The sequence below is a fragment of the Hyla sarda genome, unplaced genomic scaffold (assembly GCF_029499605.1).
Source record: "Hyla sarda isolate aHylSar1 unplaced genomic scaffold, aHylSar1.hap1 scaffold_327, whole genome shotgun sequence".
Classification (NCBI taxonomy): domain Eukaryota; kingdom Metazoa; phylum Chordata; class Amphibia; order Anura; family Hylidae; genus Hyla; species Hyla sarda.
This window is the reverse complement of record NW_026610010.1, coordinates 244234-263771: the sequence shown is the minus strand read 5'-3', so window position 1 is coordinate 263771 and position 19538 is coordinate 244234. Positions and strand designations below refer to the sequence as shown.

The 19538-nt window shown below is 46.0% G+C and overlaps 1 protein-coding gene across 1 annotated transcript in view; it reads left to right on the top strand.

Moving 5' to 3' along the window:
• The first annotated feature begins 13947 nt into the window (after positions 1–13947).
• Positions 13948–19538, top strand: part of FAM83H (family with sequence similarity 83 member H) — an 88878-nt gene continuing 83287 nt past the window's right edge. The window contains exon 1 of the mRNA XM_056553554.1: positions 13948–14096. The gene's annotated coding sequence lies outside the window, so the exon portion shown is untranslated. The remainder of the gene's footprint in view (positions 14097–19538) is intronic.

Genomic DNA, 19538 nt, shown 5'->3' with positions numbered 1-19538 from the left:
TAGAGTCTGGAGAGTAATAATATTACAGGTTATAGTCAGTAGAGTCTGGAGAGTAATAATATTACAGGTTATAGTCAGTAGAGTCTGGAGAGTAATAATATTACAGGTTATAGTCAGTAGAGTCTGGAGAGTAATAATATTACAGGTTATAGTCACTAGAGTCTGGAGAGTAATAATATTACAGGTTATAGTCACTAGAGTCTGGAGAGTAATAATATTACAGGTTATAGTCAGTAGGTAGGTTGTTGCACCCAGTAAGTGGTTGTCCCCAGGAGATTAACAGCAGAGCTACAGTAGAGCTACATCATAATCACAGCTGAGATACAGTGGAGATACAGTAAAAATACATCATAGTCACAGCTTACATACAGCAGAGTCAAAGCTGAGATACAGTAAAGATACAGCATGGTAACAGCTGTGATACAGTATAATTACCTTAAAGTCACAGCTGAGATACAGCAGAGTCACAGCTGAGATACAGTAGAGATTCAGCAGAGTCACAGTAGAGATACAACCATGTCACAGCTGAGATACAACCATGTCACAGCTGAGCTACAGTAGAGATACATCATAATCACAGCTGATATACCGTAGAGATACAGTACAGATACAGCTGTGATACGGCAGAGTCATAGCTGAGATACAGTACAGATACAGCTGTGATACAGCATTGTCACAGCTTAGATAAAGTAGAGATACAGCTGAGATACAGCTGAGATACAGCAGAGTCACAGCTGAAATACTGTAGAGATACAGAAGAGTCACAGCTGAGATTCAGTAGATACATCATAGTCACTGCTGAGATACAGCAGAGTCAAAGATGAGATACAGCAGAGTCACAGCTGAGATACAGTAGAGATACATCATAGTCACAGCTCAGATACAGTTGAAATACAGAATAATCACAGCTGAGATACAGTGAAGACACAGCAACTACAGCTGAGATACAGTGATGATACAGCAATTACAGCTGAGATACAGTGATGATACAGCAACTACAGCTGAGATACAGTGATGATACAGCAACTACAGCTGAGATACAGTGATAATACAGCAATTACACCTGAGATACAGTGAAGATACAGCAATTACAGCTGAGATACAGTGAAGATACAGCAATTACAGCTGAGATACAGTGAAGATACAGCAATTACAGCTGAGATACAGTGAAGATACAGCAATTACAGCTGAGATACAGTGAAGATACAGCAATTACAGCTGAGATACAGTGAAGATACAGCAATTACAGCTGAGATACAGTGAAGATACAGCAATTACAGCTGAGATACAGTGAAGATACAGCAATTACAGCTGAGATACAGTGAAGATACAGCAATGACAGCTGAGATACAGTGAAGATACAGCAATGACAGCTGAGATACAGTGATGATACAGCAATTACAGCTGAGATACAGTGAAGATACAGCAATTACAGCTGAGATACAGAGAAGATACAGCAATTACAGCTGAGATACAGTGATGATACAGCAATTACAGCTGAGATACAGTGAAGATACAGCAATTACAGCTGAGATACAGTGAAGATACAGCAATTACACCTGAGATACAGAGAAGATACAGCAATTACAGCTGAGATACAGTGAAGATACACCAATCACAGCTGAGATACAGTGATGATACAGGAATTACAGCTGAGATACAGTGAAGATACAGCAATTACAGCTGAGATACAGTGAAGATACAGCAATCACAGCTGAGATACAGTGAAGATACAGCAATTACAGCTGAGATACAGTGAAGATACAGCAATTACACCTGAGATACAGTGAAGATATAGCAATTACAGCTGAGATACAGTGAAGATACAGCAATTACAGGTGAGATACAGTGAAGATACAGCAATGACAGCTGAGATACAGTGATGATACAGCAATTACAGCTGAGATACAGTGAAGATACAGCAATGACAGCTGAGATACAGTGAAGACACATCAATTACAGCTGAGATACAGTGATGATACAGCAATCACAGCTGAGATACAGTGAAGATACAGCAATCACAGCTGAGATACAGTGAAGATACAGCAATTACAGCTGAGATACAGTGAAGATACAGCAATGACAGCTGAGATACAGTGAAGACACAGCAATTACAGCTGAGATACAGTGATGATACAGCAATCACAGCTGAGATACAGTGAAGATACAGCAATCACAGCTTAGATACAGCGAAGATACAGTAATTACAGCTGAGATACAGTGAAGATACAGCAATTACAGCTGAGATACAGTGAAGATACAGCAATTACACCTGAGATACAGTGAAGATACAGCAATTACAGCTGAGATACAGTGATGATACAGCAATTACAGCTGAGATACAGAGAAGATACAGCAATTACAGCTGAGATACATAGAAGATACAGCAATGACAGCTGAGATACAGTGAAGATACAGCAATTACACCTGAGATACAGAGAAGATACAGCAATTACAGCTGAGATACAGTGATGATACAGAAATTACAGCTGAGATACAGTGATGATACAGCAATCACAGCTGAGATACAGTGATGATACAGAAATTACAGCTGAGATACAGTGAAGATACAGCAATTACACGTGAGATACAGTGAAGATACAGCAATTACAGCTGAGATACAGTGAAGATACAGCAATCACAGCTGAGATACAGTGAAGATACAGCAATCACAACTGAGATACAGTGAAGATACAGCAATTACAGCTGAGATACAGTGAAGATACAGCAATTACACGTGAGATACAGTGAAGATACAGCAATCACAGCTGAGATACAGTGATGATACAGCAATTACAGCTGAGATACAGTGAAGATACAGCAATTACAGCTAAGATACAGTGAAGATACAGCAATTACAGCTGAGATACAGTGATGATACAGCAATTACACCTGAGATACAGTGAAGATACAGCAATCACAGCTGAGATACAGTGATGATACAGCAATTACAGCTGAGATACAGCAATTACAGCTGAGATACAGTGAAGATACAGCTATCACAGCTGAGATACAGTGATGATACAGCAATCACAGCTGAGATACAGTGACGATACAGCAATTACAGCTGAGATACAGTGAAGATACAGCAAGCTGAGATACAGTGAAGATACAGCAATTACAGCTGAGATACAGTGAAGATACAGCAATTACAGCTGAGATACAGTGATGATACAGCAATTACAGCTGAGATACAGTGAAGATACAGCAATCACAGCTGAGATACAGTGAAGATACAGCAATCACAGCTGAGATACAGTGAAGATACAGCAATTACAGGTGAGATACAGTGAAGATACAGCAATTACAGCTAAGATACAGTGATGATACAGCAATCACAGCTGAGATACAGTGAAGATACAGTAATTACAGATGAGATACAGTGAAGATACAGCAATCATAGCTGAGATACAGTGATGATACAGCAATTACAGCTGAGATACAGTGAAGATACAGCAATTACAGCTGAGATACAGTGAAGAGACAGCAATTACAGCTGAGATACAGTGATGATACAGCAATTACAGCTGAGATACAGAGAAGATACAGCAATTACAGCTGAGATACATAGAAAATACAGCAATTACAGCTGAGATACAGTGAAGATACAGCAATTACAGCTGAGATACAGTGAAGATACAGCAATCACAACTGAGATACAGTGAAGATACAGCAATTACAGCTGAGATACAGCAATTACAGCTGAGATACAGTGAAGATACAGCAATTACATGTGAGATACAGTGAAGATACAGCAATCACAGCTGAGATACAGTGAAGATACAGCAATTACAGCTGAGATACAACAATTACAGCTGAGATACAGTGAAGATACAGCAATTACAGCTGAGATACAACAATTAAAGCTGAGATACAGTGAAGATACAGCTATCACAGCTGAGATACAGTGATGATACAGCAATCACAGCTGAGATACAGTGACGATACAGCAATTACAGCTGAGATACAGTGATGATACAGCAATCACAGCTGAGATACAGTGACGATACAGCAATTACAGCTGAGATACAGTGAAGATACAGCTATCACAGTTGAGATACAGTGATGATACAGCAATTACAGCTGAGATACAGTGAAGATACAGCAATCACAGCTGAGATACAGTGATGATACAGCAATTACAGCTGAGATACAGTGAAGATACAGCAATCACAGCTGAGATACAGTGAAGATACAGCAATCACAGCTGAGATACAGTGATGATACAGCAATTAAAGCTGAGATACAGTGAAGATACAACAATCACAGCTGAGATACAGTGACGATACAGCAATTACAGCTGAGATACAGTGACGATACAGCAATTACAGCTGAGATACAGTGAAGATACAGCAATCACAGCTGAGATACATTGGAGAAACAACAATTAGCTGAGATACAGTGAAGATACAGCAATGACAGCTGAGATACAGTGATGATACAGCAATTACAGCTGAGATACAGTGATGATACAGCAATCACAGCTGAGATACAATGGAGAAACAACAATCAGCTGAGATACAGTGAAGATACAGCAATGACAGCTGAGATACAGTGATGATACAGCAATTACAGCTGAGATACAGTGATGATACAGGAATTACAGCTGAGATACAGTGAAGATACAGCAATCACAGCTGAGATACAGTGAAGATACAGCAATTACAGCTGAGATACAGTGATGATACAGCAATTACTGCTGAGATACAGTGATGATACAGCAATTACAGCTGAGATACAGTGAAGATACAGCAATTACAGCTGAGATACAGTGATGATACAGCAATTACAGCTGAGATACAGTGAAGATACAGCAATTACACCTGAGATACAGTGAAGATACAGCAATGACAGCTGAGATACAGTGAAGATACAGCAATGACAGCTGAGATACAGTGATGATACAGCAATTACAGCTGAGATACAGTGATGATACAGCAATTACAGCTGAGATACAGTGAAGATACAGCAATTACAGCTGAGCTACAGTGAAGATACAGCAATGACAGCTGAGATACAGTGAAGATACAGCAATCACAGCTGAGATACAGTGAAGATACAGCAATTACAGCTAAGATACAGTGATGATACAGCAATCACAGCTGAGATACAGTGAAGATACAGTAATTACAGATGAGATACAGTGAAGATACAGCAATCATAGCTGAGATACAGTGATGATACAGCAATTACAGCTGAGATACAGTGAAGATACAGCAATTACAGCTGAGATACAGTGAAGAGACAGCAATTACAGCTGAGATACAGTGAAGATACAGCAATTACAGCTAAGATACAGTGAAGATACAGCAATTACAGCTGAGATACAGAGAAGATACAGCAATTACAGCTGAGATACAGTGAAGATACAGCAATCACAGCTGAGATAAATTGAAGATACAGCAATCACAGCTGAGATACAGTGAAGACACAGCAATTACAGCTGAGATACAGTGAAGATACAGCTATCACAGCTGAGATACAGTGATGATACAGCAATTACAGCTGAGATACAGTGATGATACAGCAATTACAGCTGAGATACAGTGATGATACAGCAATTACATCTGAGATACAGTGATGATACAGCAATCACAGCTGAGATACAATGGAGAAACAACAATCAGCTGAGATACAGTGAAGATACAGCAATGACAGCTGAGATACAGTGAAGATACAGCAATTACAGCTGAGATACATAGAAGATACAGCAATGACAGCTGAGATACATAGAAGATACAGCAATGACAGCTGAGATACAGCGAAGATACAGCAATTACAGATGAGATACAGTGAAGATACAGCAATTACAGCTGAGATACAGTGAAGATACAGCAATTACAGCTGAGATACAGTGAAGATACAGCAATTACAGATGAGATACAGTGAATATACAGCAATCACACCTGAGATACAGTGAAGATACAGCAATCACAGCTGAGATACAGTGATGATACAGCAATTACAGCTGAGATACAGTGATGATACAGCAATTACACCTGAGATACAGTGAAGATACAGCAATTACAGCTGAGATACAGTGAAGATACAGCAATTACAGCTGAGATACAGTGATGATACAGCAATTACAGCTGAGATACAGTGAAGATACAGCAATTACAGCTGAGATACAGTGAAGATACAGCAATTACAGCTGAGATATAGTGATGATACAGCAATTACAGCTGAGATACAGTGATGATACAGCAATTACAGCTGAGATACAGTGAAGATACAGCAATTACAGCTGAGATACAGTGATGATACAGCAATTACAGCTGAGATACAGTGAAGATACAGCAATGACAGCTGAGATACAGTGATGATACAGCAATCACAGCTGAGATACAGTGATGATACAGCAATTACAGCTGAGATATAGTGATGATACAGCAATTACAGCTGAGATACAGTGATGATACAGCAATTACAGCTGAGATACAGTGAAGATACAGCAATTACAGCTGAGATACAGTGAAGATACAGCAATTACAGCTGAGATACAGTGAAGATACAGCAATTACACCTGAGATACAGTGAAGATACAGCAATCACAGCTGAGATACAGTGATGATACAGCAATTACACCTGAGATACAGTGAAGATACAGCAATTACTGCTGAGATACAGTGAAGATACAGCAATTACACCTGAGATACAGTGAAGATACAGCAATTACAGCTGAGATACAGTGATGATACAGCAATTACACCTGAGATACAGTGAAGATACAGCAATTACAGCTGAGATACAGAGAAGATACAGCAATCACAGCTGAGATACAGTGATGATACAGAAATTACAGATGAGATACTGTGAATATACAGCAATTACAGCTGAGATACATTTGAGAAACAACAATCAGCTGAGATACAGTGAAAGTACAGCAATTAAAGCTGAGATACAGTGAAGATACAGCAATTACAGCTGAGATACAGTGAAGATACAGCAATTACAGCTGAGATACAGTGAAGATACAGCAATCACAGCTGAGATACAGTGATGATACAGAAATTACAGATGAGATACTGTGAATATACAGCAATTACAGCTGAGATACATTTGAGAAACAACAATCAGCTGAGATACAGTGAAGGTACAGCAATTAAAGCTGAGATACAGTCAAGATACAGCAATTACAGCTGAGATACAGTGACGATACAGCAATTACAGCTGAGATACAGTGACAATACAGCAATTACAGATGAGATACTGTGAATATACAGCAATTACAGCTGAGATACAGTGATGAAACAGCAATGACAGCTGAGATACAGTGAAGATACAACAATCACAGCTGAGATACAGTGAAGATACAGCAATCACAGCTGAGATACAGATAAATATCTGTTTCCTATAGCAACCAATCACAGCACAGCTTTCACTTTACCTGAGCAGTATAAGAAATGAAGCCGCGCTGGGATTGGTTGCTAGGGGCAACAGACTGATAGTTCAGATCCAAGTGCTGTGGGGCGGGAAATACCATTTACACACTGCTCTGTGGGGGAAGGTAATGCCGGCTGCACACTGATATGAGGGGGTGGGGGGAGATAATTCCGGCTGCACACTGATATGAGGGGGTGGGGGGGGGGGGGAGATAATTCCGGCTGCACACTGATATGAGGGGGTGGGGGGAGATAATTCCGGCTGCACACTGATATGAGGGGGTGGGGGGGAGATAATTCCGGCTGCACACTGATATGAGGGGGTGGGGGGGAGATAATTCCGGCTGCACACTGATATGAGGGGGTGGGGGGAGATAATTCCGGCTGCACACTGATATGAGGGGGTGGGGGGAGATAATTCCGGCTGCACACTGATATGAGGAGGGGGGAGATAATTCCGGCTGCACACTGATATGAGGGGGTGGGGGAGATAATTCCGGCTGCACACTGATATGAGGGGTGGGGGGGAGATAATTCCGGCTGCACACTGATATGAGTCGGTGGGGGGGAGATAATTCCGGCTGCACACTGATATGAGGGGGTGGGGGGGGGGGGAGATAATTCCGGCTGCACACTGATATGAGGGGGTGGGGGGGGGGAGATAATTCCGGCTGCACACTGATATGAGGGGGTGGGGGGAGATAATTCCGGCTGCACACTGATATGAGGGGGTGGGGGAGATAATTCCGGCTGCACACTGATATGAGGGGGTGGGGGGAGATAATTCCGGCTGCACACTGATATGAGGGGGTGGGGGGAGATAATTCCGGCTGCACACTGATATGAGGGGGTGGGGGGGAGATAATTCCGGCTGCACACTGATATGAGGGGGTGGGGGGAGATAATTCCGGCTGCACACTGATATGAGGGGGTGGGGGGGAGATAATTCCGGCTGCACACTGATATGAGGAGGGGGGAGATAATTCCGGCTGCACACTGATATGAGGGGGTGGGGGGAGATAATTCCGGCTGCACACTGATATGAGGGGGTGGGGGGGGGGAGATAATTCCGGCTGCACACTGATAGGAGGGGGGAGATAATTCCGGCTGCACACTGATATGAGCAGGGGGGAGATAATTCCGGCTGCACACTTCTCTGAGGGGAGACACAGGTGTAAGGGGAGGGTATTGCAGGTTGCACACAGGTGTAAGGGGAGTTTATTGCAGGTTGCACACAGGTGTAAGGGGAGGGTATTGCAGGTTGCACACAGGTGTAAGGGGAGGGTATTGCAGGTTGCACACAGGTGTAAGGGGAGGGTATTGCTGGTTGCACACAGGTGTAAGGGGAGGGTATTGCAGGTTGCACACAGGTGTAAGGGGAGGGTATTGCAGGTTGCACACAGGTGTAAGGGGAGTTTATTGCAGGTTGCACACAGGTGTAAGGGGAGGGTATTGCAGGTTGCACACAGGTGTAAGGGGAGGGTATTGCAGGTTGCACACAGGTGTAAGGGGAGGGTATTGCTGGTTGCACACAGGTGTAAGGGGAGGGTATTGCAGGTTGCACACAGGTGTAAGGGGAGGGTATTGCGGGTTGCACACAGGTGTAAGGGGAGGGTAGTGCGGGTTGCACACAGGTGTAAGGGGAGGGTATTGCGGGTTGCACACAGGTGTAAGGGGAGGGTACTGCGGGTTGCACACAGGTGTAAGGGGAGGGTATTGCTGGTTGCACACAGGTGTAAGGGGAGGGTATTGCTGGTTGCACACAGGTGTAAGGGGAGGGTATTGCTGGTTGCACACCGGTGTAAGGGGAGGGTATTGCTGGTTGCACACAGGTGTAAGGGGAGGGTATTGCTGGTTGCACACCGGTGTAAGGGGAGGGTATTGCTGGTTGCACACAGGTGTAAGGGGAGGGTATTGCTGATTGCACACAGGTGTAAGGGGAGGGTATTGCTGGTTGCACACAGGTGTAAGGGGAGGGTATTGCTGGTTGCACACCGGTGTAAGGGGAAGGTATTGCGGGTTGCACACAGGTGTAAGGGGAGGGTATTGCGGGTTGCACACAGGTGTAAGGGGAGGGTATTGCGGGTTGCACACAGGTGTAAGGGGAGGGTATTGCTGGTTGCACACAGGTGTAAGGGGAGGGTATTGCTGGTTGAACACAGGTGTAAGGGGAGGGTATTGCTGGTTGCACACAGGTGTAAGGGGAGGGTATTGCTGGTTGCACACAGGTGTAAGGGGAGGGTATTGCTGGTTGCACACAGGTGTAAGGGGAGGGTATTGCGGGTTGCACACAGGTGTAAGGGGAGGGTATTGCTGGTTGCACACAGGTGTAAGGGGAGGGTATTGCGGGTTGCACACAGGTGTAAGGGGAGGGTATTGCGGGTTGCACACAGGTGTAAGGGGAGGGTAGTGCGGGTTGCACACAAGTGTAAGGGGAGGGTAGTGCGGGTTGCACACAGGTGTAAGGGGAGGGTAGTGCGGGTTGCACACAGGTGTAAGGGGAGGGTATTGCGGGTTGCACACAGGTGTAAGGGGAGGGTAGTGCGGGTTGCACACAAGTGTAAGGGGAGGGTAGTGCGGGTTGCACACAGGTGTAAGGGGAGGGTATTGCGGGTTGCACACAGGTGTAAGGGGAGGGTAGTGCGGGTTGCACACAGGTGTAAGGGGAGGGTAGTGCGGGTTGCACACAGGTGTAAGGGGAGGGTATTGCGGGTTGCACACAGGTGTAAGGGGAGGGTATTGCGGGTTGCACACAGGTGTAAGGGGAGGGTATTGCTTGTTGCACACAGGTGTAAGGGGAGGGTATTGCTGGTTGCACACAGGTGTAAGGGCAGGGTATTGCTGGTTGCACACAGGTGTAAGGGGAGGGTATTGCTGGTTGCACACAGGTGTAAGGGGAGGGTATTGCTGGTTGCACACCGGTGTAAGGGGAGGGTATTGCTGGTTGCACACAGGTGTAAGGGGTGGGTATTTGCTGGTTGCACACAGGTGTAAGGGGAGGGTATTTGCTGGTTGCACACAGGTGTAAGGGGAGGGTATTTGCTGGTTGCACACAGGTGTAAGGGGAGGGTATTGCGGGTTGCACACAGGTGTAAGGGGAGGGTATTGCGGGTTGCACACAGGTGTAAGGGGAGGGTATTGCGGGTTGCACACAGGTGTAAGGGGAGGGTATTGTAAGTTGCACACAGGTGTAAGGGGAGGGTATTGCGGGTTGCACACAGGTGTAAGGGGAGGGTATTGCGGGTTGCACACAGGTGTAAGGGGAGGGTATTGCGGGTTGCACACAGGTGTAAGGGGAGGGTATTGCGGGTTGCACACAGGTGTAAGGGGAGGGTATTGCGGGTTGCACACAGGTGTAAGGGGAGGGTATTGCTGGTTGCACACAGGTGTAAGGGGAGGGTATTGCTGGTTGCACACAGGTGTAAGGGGAGGGTATTTGCTGGTTGCACACAGGTGTGGGGGAAAGTTTTTGCTGGTTGCTCACAGGTGTAAGGGGAGGGTATTGCTGGTTGCACATAGGTGTGGGGGAAGGTTTTTGCTGGTTGAACACAGGTGTAAGGGGAGGGTAGTGCGGGTTGAACACAGGTGTAAGGGGAGGGTATTGCTGGTTGCACACAGAAGTAAGGGGAGGGTATTGCAGGTTGCACACAGGTGTAAGGGGAGGGTAGTGCGGGTTGAACACAGGTGTAAGGGGAGGGTATTGCTGGTTGCACACAGGTGTAAGGGGAGGGTAGTGCGGGTTGAACACAGGTGTAAGGGGAGGGTATTGCTGGTTGCACACAGGTGTAAGGGGAGGGTATTGCAGGTTGCACACAGGTGTAAGGGGAGGGTATTGCTGGTTGCACACAGGTGTAAGGGGAGGGTATTGCAGGTTGCACACAGGTGTAAGGGGAGAGTATTGCTGGTTGCACACAGGTGTAAGGGGAGGGTATTGCGGGTTGCACACAGGTGTAAGGGGACGGTATTGCGGGTTGCACACAGGTGTAAGGGGAGGGTAGTGCGGGTTGCACACTGGTGTAAGGGGAGGGTAGTGCGGGTTGCACACAGGTGTAAGGGGAGAGTAGTGCGGGTTGCACACAGGTGTAAGGGGAGGGTATTTGCTGGTTGCACACAGGTGTAAGGGGTGGGTATTTGCTGGTTGCACACAGGTGTAAGGGGAGGGTATTTGCGGGTTGCACACAGGTGTAAGGGGAGGGTATTGCGGGTTGCACACAGGTGTAAGGGGAGGGTATTGCGGGTTGCACACAGGTGTAAGGGGAGGGTATTGTAAGTTGCACACAGGTGTAAGGGGACGGTATTGCGGGTTGCACACAGGTGTAAGGGGAGGGTAGTGCGGGTTGCACACTGGTGTAAGGGGAGGGTAGTGCGGGTTGCACACAGGTGTAAGGGGAGAGTAGTGCGGGTTGCACACAGGTGTAAGGGGAGGGTATTTGCTGGTTGCACACAGGTGTAAGGGGTGGGTATTTGCTGGTTGCACACAGGTGTAAGGGGAGGGTATTTGCGGGTTGCACACAGGTGTAAGGGGAGGGTATTGCGGGTTGCACACAGGTGTAAGGGGAGGGTATTGCGGGTTGCACACAGGTGTAAGGGGAGGGTATTGTAAGTTGCACACAGGTGTAAGGGGAGGGTATTGCGGGTTGCACACAGGTGTAAGGGGAGGGTATTGCGGGTTGCACACAGGTGTAAGGGGAGGGTATTGCGGGTTGCACACAGGTGTAAGGGGAGGGTATTGCGGGTTGCACACAGGTGTAAGGGGAGGGTATTGCGGGTTGCACACAGGTGTAAGGGGAGGGTATTGCGGGTTGCACACAGGTGTAAGGGGAGGGTATTGCTGGTTGCACACAGGTGTAAGGGGAGGGTATTTGCTGGTTGCACACAGGTGTGGGGGAAAGTTTTTGCTGGTTGCTCACAGGTGTAAGGGGAGGGTATTGCTGGTTGCACATAGGTGTGGGGGAAGGTTTTTGCTGGTTGAACACAGGTGTGGGGGAAGGTTTTTGCTGGTGGCACACAGGTGTAAGGGGAGGGTATTACTGGTTGCACACAGGTGTGGGGGAAGGTTTTTGCCGGTTGCACACAGGTGTAAGGGGAGGGTATTGCTGGTTGCACACAGGTGTAAGGGAAGGGTATTGCTGGTTGCACACAGAAGTAAGGGGACGGTATTGCGGGTTGCACACAGGTGTAAGGGGAGAGTAGTGCGGGTTGCACACAGGTGTAAGGGGAGGGTATTGCGGGTTGCACACAGGTGTAAGGGGAGGGTATTGCGGGTTGCACACAGGTGTAAGGGGAGGGTATTGCTTGTTGCACACAGGTGTAAGGGGAGGGTATTGCTGGTTGCACACAGGTGTAAGGGGAGGGTATTGCTGGTTGCACACAGGTGTAAGGGGAGGGTATTGCTGGTTGCACACAGGTGTAAGGGGAGGGTATTGCTGGTTGCACACCGGTGTAAGGGGAGGGTATTGCTGGTTGCACACCGGTGTAAGGGGAGGGTATTGCTGGTTGCACACAGGTGTAAGGGGAGGGTATTTGCTGGTTGCACACAGGTGTAAGGGGTGGGTATTTGCTGGTTGCACACAGGTGTAAGGGGAGGGTATTTGCTGGTTGCACACAGGTGTAAGGGGAGGGTATTTGCTGGTTGCACACAGGTGTAAGGGGAGGGTATTGCGGGTTGCACACAGGTGTAAGGGGAGGGTATTGCGGGTTGCACACAGGTGTAAGGGGAGGGTATTGCGGGTTGCACACAGGTGTAAGGGGAGGGTATTGCGGGTTGCACACAGGTGTAAGGGGAGGGTATTGTAAGTTGCACACAGGTGTAAGGGGAGGGTATTGCGGGTGGCACACAGGTGTAAGGGGAGGGTATTGCGGGTGGCACACAGGTGTAAGGGGAGGGTATTGCGGGTTGCACACAGGTGTAAGGGGAGGGTATTGCGGGTTGCACACAGGTGTAAGGGGAGGGTATTGCGGGTTGCACACAGGTGTAAGGGGAGGGTATTGCGGGTTGCACACAGGTGTAAGGGGAGGGTATTGCTGGTTGCACACAGGTGTAAGGGGAGGGTATTGCTGGTTGCACACAGGTGTAAGGGGAGGGTATTTGCTGGTTGCACACAGGTGTGGGGGAAAGTTTTTGCTGGTTGCTCACAGGTGTAAGGGGAGGGTATTGCTGGTTGCACATAGGTGTGGGGGAAGGTTTTTGCTGGTTGAACACAGGTGTGGGGGAAGGTTTTTGCTGGTTGAACACAGGTGTGGGGGAAGGTTTTTGCTGGTGGCACACAGGTGTAAGGGGAGGGTATTACTGGTTGCACACAGGTGTGGGGGAAGGTTTTTGCCGGTTGCACACAGGTGTAAGGGGAGGGTATTGCTGGTTGCACACAGGTGTAAGGGAAGGGTATTGCTGGTTGCACACAGAAGTAAGGGGAGGGTATTGCTGGTTACACACAGGTGTGGGGGAAGGTTTTTGCTGGTTGCACACAGGTGTGGGGGAAGGTTTTTGCTGGTTGCACACAGGTGTGGGGGGGAAGGTGTTGTCGGCTGCACTGGGGAGAGGCGGCAGATGTTGGGGGAGGAGGAGGCGGCGCAGGGTTGGGCTCAGGAATGTCTCTTTATCTGCTCTCTGCTCGGGGAGGAGTCTGGAGTTTCTCTTCCTGAGGAGCAGAGACCGGAGAACCAGGAAAAGAGACGGAAAGAGCCGGAGGGAGAGAGACAGCGCCCGCAAAGGTAAGACCCTGGGGTGAGGGGCCGCGCTGTGACCGAGGGTCTCCTCCACACTGTACCCGGGGGTCTCCTCCTCACTGTACCCGGGGGTCTCCTCCTCACTGTACCCGGGGGTCTGCTCCACACTGTACCCGGGGGTCTGCTCCACACTGTACCCGAGGGTCTGCTCCACACTGTACCCGGGGGTCTCCTCCACACTGTACCCGGGGGTCTCCTCCACACTGTACCCGAGGGCGAGGGTCTGCTCCACACTGTACCCGGGGGTCTGCTCCACACTGTACCCGAGGGTCTGCTCCACACTGTACCCGAGGGTCTGCTCCACACTGTACCCGGGGGTCTCCTCCACACTGTACCCGGGGGTCTCCTCCACACTGTACCCGGGGGTCTGCTCCACACTGTACCCGAGGGTCTGCTCCACACTGTACCCGGGGGTCTGCTCCACACTGTACCCGAGGGTCTGCTCCACACTGTACCCGAGGGTCTGCTCCTCACTGTACCCGAGGGTCTGCTCCACACTGTACCCGGGGGTCTGCTCCACACTGTACCCGAGGGTCTGCTCCACACTGTACCCGAGGGTCTGCTCCACACTGTACCCGAGGGTCTGCTCCACACTGTACCCGAGGGTCTGCTCCACACTGTACCCGGGGGTCTCCTCCACACTGTACCCGGGGGTCTCCTCCACACTGTACCCGAGGGCGAGGGTCTGCTCCACACTGTACCCGGGGGTCTGCTCCACACTGTACCCGAGGGCGAGGGTCTGCTCCACACTGTACCCGAGGGTCTGCTCCACACTGTACCCGAGGGTCTGCTCCACACTGTACCCGAGGGTCTGCTCCACACTGTACCCGGGGGTCTCCTCCACACTGTACCCGGGGGTCTCCTCCACACTGTACCCGAGGGCGAGGGTCTGCTCCACACTGTACCCGAGGGTCTGCTCCACACTGTACCCGAGGGTCTGCTCCACACTGTACCCGAGGGTCTGCTCCACACTGTACCCGAGGGTCTGCTCCACACTGTACCCGAGGGTCTGCTCCACACTGTACCCGAGGGTCTGCTCCACACTGTACCCGGGGGTCTGCTCCACACTGTACCCGGGGGTCTGCTCCACACTGTACCCGGGGGTCTGCTCCACACTGTACCCGGGGGTCTGCTCCACACTGTACCCGGGGGTCTGCTCCACACTGTACCCGGGGGTCTGCTCCACACTGTACCCGGGGGTCTGCTCCACACTGTACCCGGGGGTCTGCTCCACACTGTACCCGGGGGTCTGCTCCACACTGTACCCAGGGGTCTGCTCCACACTGTACCCGAGGGCGAGGGTCTGCTCCACACTGTACCCGGGGGTCTGCTCCACACTGTACCCGGGGGTCTGCTCCACACTGTACCCGAGGGTCTGCTCCACACTGTACCCGGGGGTCTGCTCCACACTGTACCCGAGGGTCTGCTCCACACTGTACCCGGGGGTCTGCTCCACACTGTACCCGAGGGTCTGCTCCACACTGTACCCGGGGGTCTGCTCCACACTGTACCCGGGGGTCTGCTCCACACTGTACCCGGGGGTCTGCTCCACACTGTACCCGGGGGTCTGCTCCACACTGTACCCGGGGGTCTGCTCCACACTGTACCCGGGGGTCTGCTCCACACTGTACCAGCTGTAGGACTTCCTGCCGTTCTCGGTGACTTCCATCCTGTTGTCTCTCATGTCGGCAGCTGGAGGATATATTGTCATTAGAGTTTGTATAATGCTGCTTTACTGTACAGGTATATATTATATACTGATGATTACAACGCCTGGTATATACTGTGTAAGGAGGAGTATAGATTATAACGCCGGGTATATATACTGTATAATGAGGGGTATAGATTATAACTCCGGGTATATATACTGTATAATGAGGGGTATAGATTATAACGCCGGGTATATATACTGTATATTGAGGGTATAGATTATAACGCCGGGTATATATACTGTATAATGAGGGGTATAGATTATAACTCCGGGTATATATACTGTATAATGAGGGGTATAGATTATAACGCCGAGTATATATACTGTATAATGAGGGTATAGATTATAACTCTGGGTATATATACTGTATAATGAGGGTATAGATTATAACTCCGGGTATATATACTGTATAATGAGGGTATAGATTATAACTCTGGGTATATATACTGTATAATGAGGGGTATAGATTATAACACCTGGTATATACTGTATAATGAGGGGTATAGATTATAACGCCGGGTATATATACTGTATATTGAGGGGTATGGATTATAACACCTGGTATATACTGTATAATGAGGGGTATAGATTATAACGCCGGGTATATATACTGTATAATGAGGGGTATGGATTATAACACCGGGTATATATACTGTATAATGAGGGGTATATATACTGTATAATGAGGGGTATAGATTATAACGCCGGGTATATATACTGTATAATGAGGAGTATAGATTATAACGCCGGGTATATATACTGTATAATGAGGGGTATGGATTATAACACCTGGTATATACTGTATAATGAGGGGTATAGATTATAACGCCGGGTATATATACTGTATAATGAGGAGTATAGATTATTACTCCGGGTATATATACTGTATATTGAGGGGTATGGATTATAACACCTGGTATATACTGTATAATGAGGGGTATAGATTATAACGCCTGGTATATATACTGTATAATGAGGGGTATAGATTATAACGCCTGGTATATATACTGTATAATGAGGGGTATAGATTATAACGCCTGGTATATATACTGTATAATGAGGGGTAAAGATTATTACTCCGGGTATATATACTGTATATTGAGGGGTATGGATTATAACACCTGGTATATACTGTATAATGAGGGGCATAGATTATAACGCCGGGTATATATACTGTATAATGAGGGGTATAGATTATAACTCCGGGTATATATACTGTATAATGAGGAGTATGGATTATAAAGCCCGGTATATATACTGTATGAGGGGTATAGATTATAACGCCGGGTATATATACTGTATAATGAGGAGTATAGATTATAACGCCGGGTATATATACTGTATAATGAGGGGAACAGATTATAACGCCGGGTATATATACTGTATAATGAGGGTATAGATTATAACTCCGGGTATATATACTGTATATTGAGGGGTATAGATTATAACGCTGGGTATATATACTGTATAATAAGGGTATAGATTATAACTCCTGGTATATACTGTATAATGAGGGGTATAGATTATAACTCCGGGTATATATACTGTATAATGAGGGGTATAGATTATAACACCGGGTATATATACTGTATAATGAGGGGTATAGATTATAACGCCGGGTATATATACTGTATAATGAAGGGTATAGATTATTACTCCGGGTATATATACTGTATAATGAGGGGTATAGATTATAACGCCGGGTATATATACTGTATAATGAGGGGTATAGATTATAACGCCGGGTATATATACTGTATAATGAGGGTATAGATTATAACGCCGGGTATATATACTGTATAATGAGGAGTATAGATTATAACGCCGGGTATATATACTGTATTATAAGGGTATAGATTATAACTCCGGGTATATATACTGTATAATGAGTATAGATTATAACGCCGGGTATATATACTGTATAATGAGGGTATAGATTATAACGCCGGGTATATATACTGTATATTGAGGGTATAGATTATAACTCCGGGTATATATACTGTATAATGAGGGGTATAGATTATAACACCGGGTATATATACTGTATAATGAGGAGTATAGATTATAACTCCGGGTATATATACTGTATAATGAGGGGTATGGATTATAACACCTGGTATATACTGTATAATGAGGAGTATAGATTATAACGCCGGGTATATATACTGTATAATGAGGGGTATAGATTATAACTCCGGGTATATATACTGTATAATGAGGGTATAGATTATAACACCGGGTATATATACTGTATAATGAGGAGTATAGATTATAACTCCGGGTATATATACTGTATAATGAGGGTATAGATTATAACTCCGGGTATATATACTGTATAATGAGGGTATAGATTATAACACCGGGTATATATACTGTATAATGAGGAGTATGGATTATAACGCCCGGTATATATACTGTATGAGGGGTATAGATTATAACGCCGGGTATATATACTGTATAATGAGGAGTATAGATTATAACTCCGGGTATATATACTGTATAATGAGGAGTATAGATTATAACTCCGGCTATATATACTGTATAATGAGGGTATAGATTATAACGCCGGGTATATATACTGTATAATGAGGGGAACAGATTATAACGCCGGGTATATATACTGTATATTGAGGGGTATAGATTATAACGCCGGGTATATATACTGTATAATGAGGAGTATAGATTATAACTCCGGGTATATATACTGTATAATGAGGGGTATAGATTATAACTCCGGGTATATATACTGTATAATGAGGAGTATAGATTATAACTCCGGGTATATATACTGTATATTGAGGGTATAGATTATAACTCCGGGTATATATACTGTATAATGAGGGGTATAGATTATAACGCCGGGTATATATACTGTATAATGAGGGGTATAGATTATAACGCCGGGTATATATACTGTATAATGAGGGTATAGATTATAACTCCGGGTATATATACTGTATAATGAGGGTATAGATTATAACTCCGGGTATATATACTGTATAATGAGGAGTATAGTTTATAACTCCGGGTATATATACTGTATAATGAGGGTATAGATTATAACTCCGGGTATATATACTGTATGAGGGGTATAGATTATAACGCCGGGTATATATACTGTATAATGAGGGGTATAGATTATAACTCCGGGTATATATACTGTATATTGAGAGTATAGATTATAACTCCGGGTATATATACTGTATATTGAGGGTATAGATTATAACTCCGGGTATATATACTGTATAATGAGGGTATAGATTATAACACCGGGTATATATACTGTATAATGAGGGTATAGATTATAACACCGGGTATATATACTGTATAATGAGGAGTATAGATTATAACTCCGGGTATATATACTGTATAATGAGGGTATAGATTATAACTCCGGGTATATATACTGTATAATGAGGGTATAGATTATAACTCCGGGTATATATACTGTATAATGAGGAGTATAGTTTATAACTCCGGGTATATATACTGTATAATGAGGGTATAGATTATAACTCCGGGTATATATACTGTATGAGGGGTATAGATTATAACGCCGGGTATATATACTGTATAATGAGGGGTATAGATTATAACTCCGGGTATATATACTGTATATTGAGAGTATAGATTATAACTCCGGGTATATATACTGTATATTGAGGGTATAGATTATAACGCCGGGTATATATACTGTATAATGAGGGGTATATATA